Here is a 9474-nt window from a genome sequence, read left to right on the forward strand (position 1 = left end):
ATAATGTGCTACGCTATATAAGAAACTGTAAAAAAAAACGATAATTTCACAGGGTCACTGACATGATGCGAGGAGGGGAATGGAGGCAGCAAGAAGCCACAGACTGAGAGTTGTATAGTGGGAAGAGCAGGGTCCCTTGGGGGACCAAAAAGGGGTCCGGCCACTACACAAAGTGTGTCAGGGAAGCAAGATATGCTTATATACTAGATCTCCAACCTACGTAAATTAACGAACAACTATCATTCTAATTTACCATCCTCAGCCCGTAGCGAAGCACGGGTATTCAGCTATCTACAATGTTATTTATACTGTGTGTCTAATATTTACATTTATTTTGTAAACAGACATTCTTAAAATCCCGAGCAACGCCAGGTACTCCAGCTAGTCCCTTATAAATGTGGAATAAAGCGTCCTCCTCCTCATTTCTTTTCCTTTGCATGTATCTTTCACATCTCCTAGGTTAGTGGTACTCAATTAGCATGTGCATGTACTCAAAACAACGGGGAAAGGTATAGAATGTAAAACTTTTAATAGAACATGAAACATCATAAAATTTCGTAAAATGATCCACATATGCAGATAATAGAAACTCTACATTAATGTGTCCCCTCAATGGCAGAAGTGAAACAGTTACCGGCTGTTTGAGAAGAACTGGCAACAGACAGTTTTTCTGCTCAATGTGGTGGTAGCCACTACTGGAGTCAGGGGTCTATTTTCTAAGCCATGGAGAGAGATAAAGTACCAACCAATCAGTTCCTAACTGCCATGTTACAGGCTGTTTGAAAAATGGCATTTAGGAGCTGGTTGGTTGGTACTTTATCTCTCTTCAAGGCTTAGTAAATAGACCCTTCAGTCCTGGGTCATCTACTGGCTGCGCCTCAAGCCTCCATCGGACCATACACAGCAACCACCACTGGACACCCCACAATGCAACAATGCATTATGACACGCCCACTGGTCTGTGGTCAGCAGTACTGTAGTTACCCACTTTAAAGCTGTGATGCTTTTATTTATTTGTTATGGAAAATGGTGGTCATGCTCAATCAGTTTTACTTTTTGAGGAAGCTGTGAAGTCAATATTAGAAGAGTGCATTTTAATTCCATACTTCACATGTGCATCATGCAAGTGACATTGTGTGACAGAAATGTTACTGTATATAAAGGCTGTAGATAGTTCCACTGTTACTTCATCAATAATATAAATAAGAAAAAGAAAATGTTCTTGCATTATTGTCAAAAGTTGGCTGTGGATCTTTTGAGAAGCTAGCAAATTCCTTAGCACAATACAATGGCCAGGATGTAATGGGAGCCGATAACAGCAAAATGTCTGATGTTTGCGGCTATAGTGTCCTTTAGAAGCAAAATGATGAGAATATGAGGCATAAGCAGCTCCTGCTGTTTAAAATGATATGCAGCATGCCTATATTATGTGTGTAACAGCAGCTGTATCTGCATACAAAATGTTATGCTACAGTGTATTCCAGCCAAACACTGGAAGCCTTGGATGGAGATAAAGTCGCTGGAGATAAAGTACCAGCCAATCGGCTCCTATTTGTCATTTTTTAAACACAGCCTGTGGCATAGCAGTTAGAAGCTGATTGGCTGGTACTTTATCTCCAGCGACTTTATCTCCATCCAAGGCTTAGTAAATAGACCCCATAATTAGGTATGCTGATACATCCTCAATTACACACACACTATAGCCATGCCACATATCCTTTAAATCAGCATAAGCTGCATGTGCGTCCTGGAAGACTGGGTATTACTTAGGGTGTGTGTTGCTTTTATCATGGGACTTTTCGGGGACAGTGGGTGACTTTCTCTGACACTGTGGTCCTCCTATACTAAAATACGCATTTTGGTTGGTCCAAAAATGTCGGATGCTTTCTAGTCTAAATACCGTGACACCTCGGATCCAATATGCTGAAGACGGGAAGTAGACGCACACCATTACATTGCCCGAGTTCTAGGAAATAGACACACATTTGTAATGTCCGATGTGGTGTGATAATTTCCAGAGCGGCATTATGTACTCCCATTACATCCCGGCCAATATGTACTGTAAGAGTTCTGAGCTTGGTATAAGTTCTGTTTATTTTAGATTTTAGTTTTATGATCTTAAATTTCAAAACTAAAATCACTTTAACTGGCTATTTTTTTTTAAACTACTCAGAAATGTATTTATTTAAAAAAATTTAATTAAGTTTAGAACATATCTGTAAAAACTATTTAAATATTTTAGTGAAAAAAAAGTCAAAGGGGTGTCTCGCACCCCCATGTCCATAGTACCACATTGTAAAATGATTTCCCCCCAGCGTCAATAAATCCCCCAGCAGCAACAGATCACTTAACGCCCCTCCCTAGGGGTGGTAGACCCCTTTTGGCATCCCCCTATGCTCCATGGCGCACATGAGACAAACGCTGGGCACAACAGTCTCTTTTCCTCAGGATCCCACTGAAGAGCACGGCCAGGCATCTGAGGGGCTGCTGTGTGAGGGTGTGATGCTGCAGCTAGCATGCGGGACCAGGGACAACAGCAACAACAACAACAGGTCAGTGCTCAGTCCAGTGTCCCTGTCCCCCACCATTACTGACTCCCCCATCCCTGTGTCTCCCTTCCATCCCCTACCAGCCCACTGCAGCCATCTCACTACCCCATGACCCCCTCCAGGAGGGACAGAATGCTCTGCCCCTGGACTTCCCTCTTAATCTATGATTGCCATCACCTGTGGTGAAACACCTTTCTTATCCATTAACCTGTTCAACACAGGTGCTGGTAATCATAAATGATGAGAAAAGTTCAGAAGCAGAGCATTGTGTCTCTCCTGGAGGGGGTCATATTGGGAGGTATGCTACCCCTACTTCCAGAAACCCTCAGCCAGTACAGTCACAGTGTCCCCCCTCATTCAGCTCAGAGTCCCCCTTCTCCAGCCTAGTGTGTCCCCCTCCAATCACCATCTCACTGCCCCCCTCTCCGATCCAGCCCAGTGTCCTCCCATTCAGCCCATTGCCCCCCTGTATCTGTGTCATAAGTATCTTCTTTATTTTATTCTAATAATTTGAGGTCCCTAAAGTACTTTGGGAGGCACTGATAGCAGTGCCTCCCGTGGATAATGGGAACGGGGACAGAGCGGGGGTCGGGGGCAAGCACTGGGCTGTAAAAGCCCATTAAAAAAGACAGGGAAAGCGGCACTTGAACAAGTGCCTCGCTGACAGGGACACCACCCCCATGTCAGCGAGGCACCTGTGATTGGACAGCGGATCCAGGGCTGGATCCGCTTGTCCAATCACCCACACACGGCGCTGGAGGCAGTGAGTGGCGTTGGAGGTAGCGGGAAGCAGCGGTGGGCCTGCAGTGTGTGCGGCTCTCCCCCCCCCATCCTCCTCCGCCGGCTCCGTCCTCCTGCTCACCTGACACCCAGCAGCAGTGGGCCTGCAGTACATGCGTCTCTCCCCCGTCCTTCTCTGCCGCCTCAGTCCTCCAGCAGCAGGTTAGTTTGTGTGACTCTCTCTCTCTCTCTTTCTCTCTCTCTCTCTCTCTCTCTCTCTCTCTCTCCCCCGTGGATGTGTAAGTATAATGTTCATTTTTACAGGTCCCCCTACCCTATTGGATTCTACTGGACAAGTGGACGTGACCGGCGTGGGATGTAGGTAAGTAATCTGTCTCTCATTTTTACAGGTACCCCTATTGGATTCTACTGGACAAGTGGACGTGATCGGCGTGGGATGTAGGTAGGGAGGCCAATCCCGGGATCGGAATCGGCAGGATCCCGGGATTTGGGCCCAAAAATGCCGGGATTTGAATCCCGGGATTGGAGCATCCAATCCCGGAATTCACGGGATTATACTGCGCATGCGCGGCGGCGGGAGGGTGGTTGTGTAAGTAATAGTACTTACTAATATTAGGCGGGCGGCAGCCATGAACAAGTTGAACGCGGCGGCATTTCAATTGTTGCGCTTGCCGCCAGCTAATCAGAGCTGGCGGACCGGCAGCCAATCAGGGAAGCTGCAGCGGCAGCCAATCAGGAGCGACTGCTGCGGCCGCTTCCCTGATTGGCTGCCGGTCCGCCAGCTCTGGTTGACTGGCGGCCGGCGCTTCATTTGAAATGCCGCCGCGTTCAGTGTGTTAATGGTTGCCCCCCGTCTAATAGTAAGTACTATTACTTACACCCACCCTCTCTCCCTCCGTGCAGTCAGTGCTCCCTATACAGCCTTCCTCCCTCCCGCATCGCTACCAACCCTCCCTGCAGCGACCTACACCCTCCCTCCTGAGTCCTGCACCGCTACCTACACTCTTCCTTCCTCCCGCACCGCTACCTACACCCTCCCTACCTCCCGCACCGCTACAAACACCCTCCCTCCAGCGCTGCTCCCTACAACTTTCTCTGATCCCTACTGCAATCCCGGGATCCCGGGAATCCCGGGATTGACCGTTTTTCAATCCCGAATCCCGGGATTGAAAAAACGGCCTGGGATTGGCCTCCCTAGATGTAGGTAAGTATGTGTGAGTGTGTTAGTGTGTTATAATAAAATTTTACTTTCACGGTGTGTGTTTTGTGTCTTTATTTGGGTATTTTTGTTGTTGTAGAACTACAGGTACCAGCGAGCCCGTTATTCCCCACATGCTGGTACTTGAGGTTCTCCAAGTACCAGCAAGCGGGGGAGGCTTTCTGGGCCTTGTAGTTCCACAACAAAAAACAATATTCTTTTTTTACACACATGGCTATCAGCCTGGCACCAACCGCCCAGGGGTGCTGGGGACAGCCTCGGGCTTCACCCCTGGCCCTTGGGTGCCTGGAGGGGGGGACCCCTTGATTTAAGGGGTCCCCACTCATCCAGGAAACCCCGGCCAGAGGTGACTAGTTGGGGGGGTAATGCCACGGCCGCAGGGACCTACATAAAAGTGTCCCCCGGCTGTGGCATTATGTCCCTGGCTAGTGGAGCCTGGTGCTGGTTGTCTAAATATGGGGAACCCCTGTCCAATTTTTTCACCAGTATTTAAACAACCAGGACCGGCTCAAAGAGTCCGAGGCTGGTTATACTTAGGAGGGGGGACCCCACGCATTTATTTTTTTAACCCATTCAGACCCTTCTCCATTAAGTTAATGGAAGCCCTGGACAACAAAATTGCATTCATGTCCTTCTCCCACTCCCTTCCCAGTCCCAAACACTCATTTGTATTTTTTTCCAATAAAAATGTACAGTATATCACAAGTATGATGGGCAGGCAGCGAGCATTGGCGGCATCAGAGTGAGATGCAAATTAGTGGCGGAGGGCTGGGTCAGTTGATGGTGGGCGAGTTTGTAAGCCATTGGCGGTGGCAGCGGGCATCGGCTCAGAGGCAGTAGCGGGCATTGGCTCTGCGGCGGTAGTTGTCATCACCAGGATTCAGCAGACATTATGGCTGTAGTGCCTCACCAGCCACTGACCTCACCGCACGCCACTGGCGCACACACACACACACACACACACACACACTCCTGTGGCATTGCCCCCACCCCCTCCCCACGAATGCTAATCATCAGTCCTCCTTCCTGCAGCTGATAGCACAATATAAAGATCAGCAGCCAAATAGTGGCCGGGGAAACTAAGTTACTCTCCTAATAATTTAAGTTTTCATATCATGCGCCACAGAGTGCCACTCGCACATCATTCTGGGGGCAATTTTGCCAGTCACTGACTGCTGCATCACTGCCGGGGGGCTGGAGCAGCAGGAGTAAATCCGTTCTGCACATCTACACATATTTTCTATTCACAGCCAGTGGATGGATGCTGATGGCACACACACATGGGATGTTACCATGTCAGCAAAAGCCCAGCTGGCTGTGATCACATCCCATGCATCCGTGCCAGCAGGAGCATCTCTTGCCGCGGGCAAGCAGGATTCTTGCCCGGGGTGCCGCTCCCTGAAGGGCACCGCCGCTGCGTTACCTACCCTCCCGAGTCCAGTTTGTATGCTCCCCCTCCTCCCTGTCATTACTACTCCGCTCGGGGCGTAGTTTTGTGCAATGATGCGTTTGCATCGTGAAGTCACAACTCAAATGTGTCATTACACAAAACTCCGCCCCCGAGTGGAGTACTGACGATGGGGAGGATGGGGAGCCACCCGGGAAGCCAGCAAGCAAAGCTAGTAGGACAGGCATGTCCAAACTGCGGCCCTCCAGCTGTTGTGAAACTAAATATCCCAGCATGCCCTAACACAGTTTTGCTGTCAGTGAATGCTAAAGCTGTGTCAGGGCATGCTGGGAAGTGTAGTTTCTCAACAGCTGGAGCGCCGCAGTTTGGACATGCCTGTAGTAGGAGGAAGGAGAGGAGGGCCTGCGCGGGCCGGAGAGCGGGAAGCGGGATGGAAGAGGACCACTGCAAATGTAAGTATAACTTTTTCCCTCTCACGCACTCTGTCTTGCTTTGTAGAAGGGGATTCTGCCTGCTATAATGTGTAAAATGGGGACACCTGCCTGCCGTAATGTGTAAAATGGGGACACTTGCCTGCCGTAATGTATAAAATGGGGACACTTGCCTGCCGTAATGTGTAAAATGGGGACACTTGCCTGCAGTAATGTGTAAAATGGGGACTCTTGCCTGCTGTAATGTGTAAAATGGGGACTCTTGCCTGCCGTAATGTGTAAAATGGGGACACTTGCCTGCCGTAATGTATAAAATGGGGACACTTGCCTGCCGTAATGTGTAAAATGGGGAGACTTGCCTGCAGTAATGTGTAAAATGGGGTCTCTTGCCTGCCGTAATGTGTAAAATGGGAATACTTGCCTGCCGTAATGTGTAAAATGGGGATACTTGCCTGCCGCAATGTGTAAAATGGGGATACTTGCCTGCTGTAATGTGTAAAATGGGGACTCTTGCCTGCCGTAATGTGTAAAATGGGGACACTTGCCTGCCGTAACGTGTAAAATGGGGACACTTGCCTGCCGTAATGTGTAAAATGGGGACACTTGCCTGCCGTAATGTGTAAAATGGGAATTTCATGTATCAAAGGCATTGCGGTGTGTGGCATAACATGGTGCAGGGGGCATTACTGTGTGGGGCTTAATATGGTAAAAAAAATTTTTTTCCTGTGGTGGACGTGATCTGTTAGTGCAGGGTCAAAAAATAAGATTTTACTCACCGGTAAATCTATTTCTCGTAGTCCGTAGTGGATGCTGGGAACTCCGTAAGGACCATGGGGAATAGACGGGCTCCGCAGGAGACTGGGCACTCTAAAAGAAAGATTAGGTACTATCTGGTGTGCACTGGCTCCTCGCTCTATGCCCCTCCTCCAGATCTCAGTTAGGATACTGTGCCCGGAAGAGCTGACACAATAAGGAAGGATTTTGAATCCCGGGTAAGACTCATACCAGCCACACCAATCACACCGTATAACTCGTGATACTATACCCAGTTAACAGTATGAAATATAACTGAGCCTCTCAACAGATGGCTCAACAATAACCCTTTAGTTAGGCAATAACTATATACAAGTATTGCAGACAATCCGCACTTGGGATGGGCGCCCAGCATCCACTACGGACTACGAGAAATAGATTTACCGGTGAGTAAAATCTTATTTTCTCTGACGTCCTAGTGGATGCTGGGAACTCCGTAAGGACCATGGGGATTATACCAAAGCTCCCAAACGGGCAGGAGAGTGCGGATGACTCTGCAGCACCGAATGAGAGAACTCAAGGTCCTCCTCAGCCAGGGTATCAAATTTGTAGAATTTAGCAAACGTGTTTGCCCCTGACCAAGTTGCAGCTCGGCAAAGTTGTAAAGCCGAGACCCCTCGGGCAGCCGCCCAAGATGAGCCCACTTTCCTCGTGGAATGGGCTGTTACTGATTTAGGATGCGGCAATCCAGCCGCAGAATGCTCCAGCTGAATTGTGCTACAAATTCAGCGAGCAATAGTCTGCTTAGAAGCAGGAGCACCTATTTGTTGGGTGCCTACAGGATAAAAAACGAGTCAGTTTTCCTGACTCCAGCCGTCCTGGAAATATAAATTTTTAAGGCCCTGACTACGTCCAGTAACTTGGAATCTTCCAAGTCCCTAGTAGCCGCAGGCACTACAATAGGTTGGTTCAAGTGAAAAGCTGATACCACCTTAGGGAGAAACTGGGGACGAGTCCTCAATTCTGCCCTATCCATATGGAAAATCAGATAAGGGCTTTTACATGACAAAGCCGCCAATTCTGACACACGCCTGGCCGAAGCCAAGGCCAATAACATGACCACTTTCCACGTGAGATATTTGAAATCCACAGTTTTAAGTGGCTCAAACCAATGTGATTTTAAGAAACTCAACACCACGTTGAGATCCCAAGGTGCCACAGAAGGCACAAAAAAGGGGCTGAATATGTAGCACTCCCTTTACAAATGTCTGAACTCCAGGCAGTGAAGCCAGTTCTTTCTGGAAGAAAATCGACAGAGACGAAATCTGGACCTTAATGGAACCCAAATTTAGGCCCATAGTCACTCCTAGGAAGTGCAGAAAACGACCCAGCTGAAATTCCTCTGTTGGGGCCTTCCTGGCCTCACACCACGCAACATATTTTCGCCAAATACGGTGATAATGGTTTGCGGTTACTTCTTTCCTGGCTTTTATCAGCGTAGGAATGACTTCCTCCGGAATGCCCTTTTGCTTTAGGATCTGGAATTCAACCGCCATGCCGTCCAACGCAGCCGCGGTAAGTCTTGGAACAGACAGGGCCCCTGCTGTAGCAGATCCTGTCTGAGCGGTAGAGGCCATGGGTCCTCTGATATTATTTCTTGAAGTTCTGGGTACCAAGCTCTTCTCGGCCCATCCGGAACCACGAGTATCGTTCTTACTCCTCGTTTTCTTATTATTCTCAGTACCTTTGGTATGAGAGGCAGAGGAGGGAATACATAAACCGACTGGTACACCCATGGTGTCACTAGAGCGTCCACAGCTATTGCCTGAGGGTCCCTTGACCTGGTGCAATATCTAGTTTTTTGTTTAGGCGGGACGCCATCATGTCCACCTGTGGCCTTTCCCAGCGGTTTACCAACAGTTGGAAGACTTCTGGATGAAGTCCCCATTCTCCCGTGTGTCGGTCGTGTCTACTGAGCAAGTCTGCTTCCCAGTTGTCCACTCCCGGAATGAATACTGCTGACAGTGCTAAGACGTGATTTTCCGCCCATCGGAGAATCCTTGTGGCTTCTGCCACCGCCATCCTGCTTCTTGTGCCGCCCTGTCGGTTTACATGGGTGACTGCCGTGATGTTGTCTGATTGGATCAGTGCCGGCTGGTTTTGAAGCAGAAGCCTTGCCAGACTTAGGGCATTGTAAATGGCCCTCAGTTCCAGAATATTTATGTGTAGGGACGACTCCTGACTTGACCAAAGTCCTTGGAAATTTCTTCCCTGTGTGACTGCCCCCCAGCCTCGAAGGCTGGCATCCGTGGTTACCAGGACCCAGTCCTGTATGCCGAATCTGCGGCCCTCTTGAAGATGAGCACTCTGCAG

Source organism: Pseudophryne corroboree, chromosome 5, assembly GCF_028390025.1.
Source record: "Pseudophryne corroboree isolate aPseCor3 chromosome 5, aPseCor3.hap2, whole genome shotgun sequence".
Taxonomy (NCBI): domain Eukaryota; kingdom Metazoa; phylum Chordata; class Amphibia; order Anura; family Myobatrachidae; genus Pseudophryne; species Pseudophryne corroboree.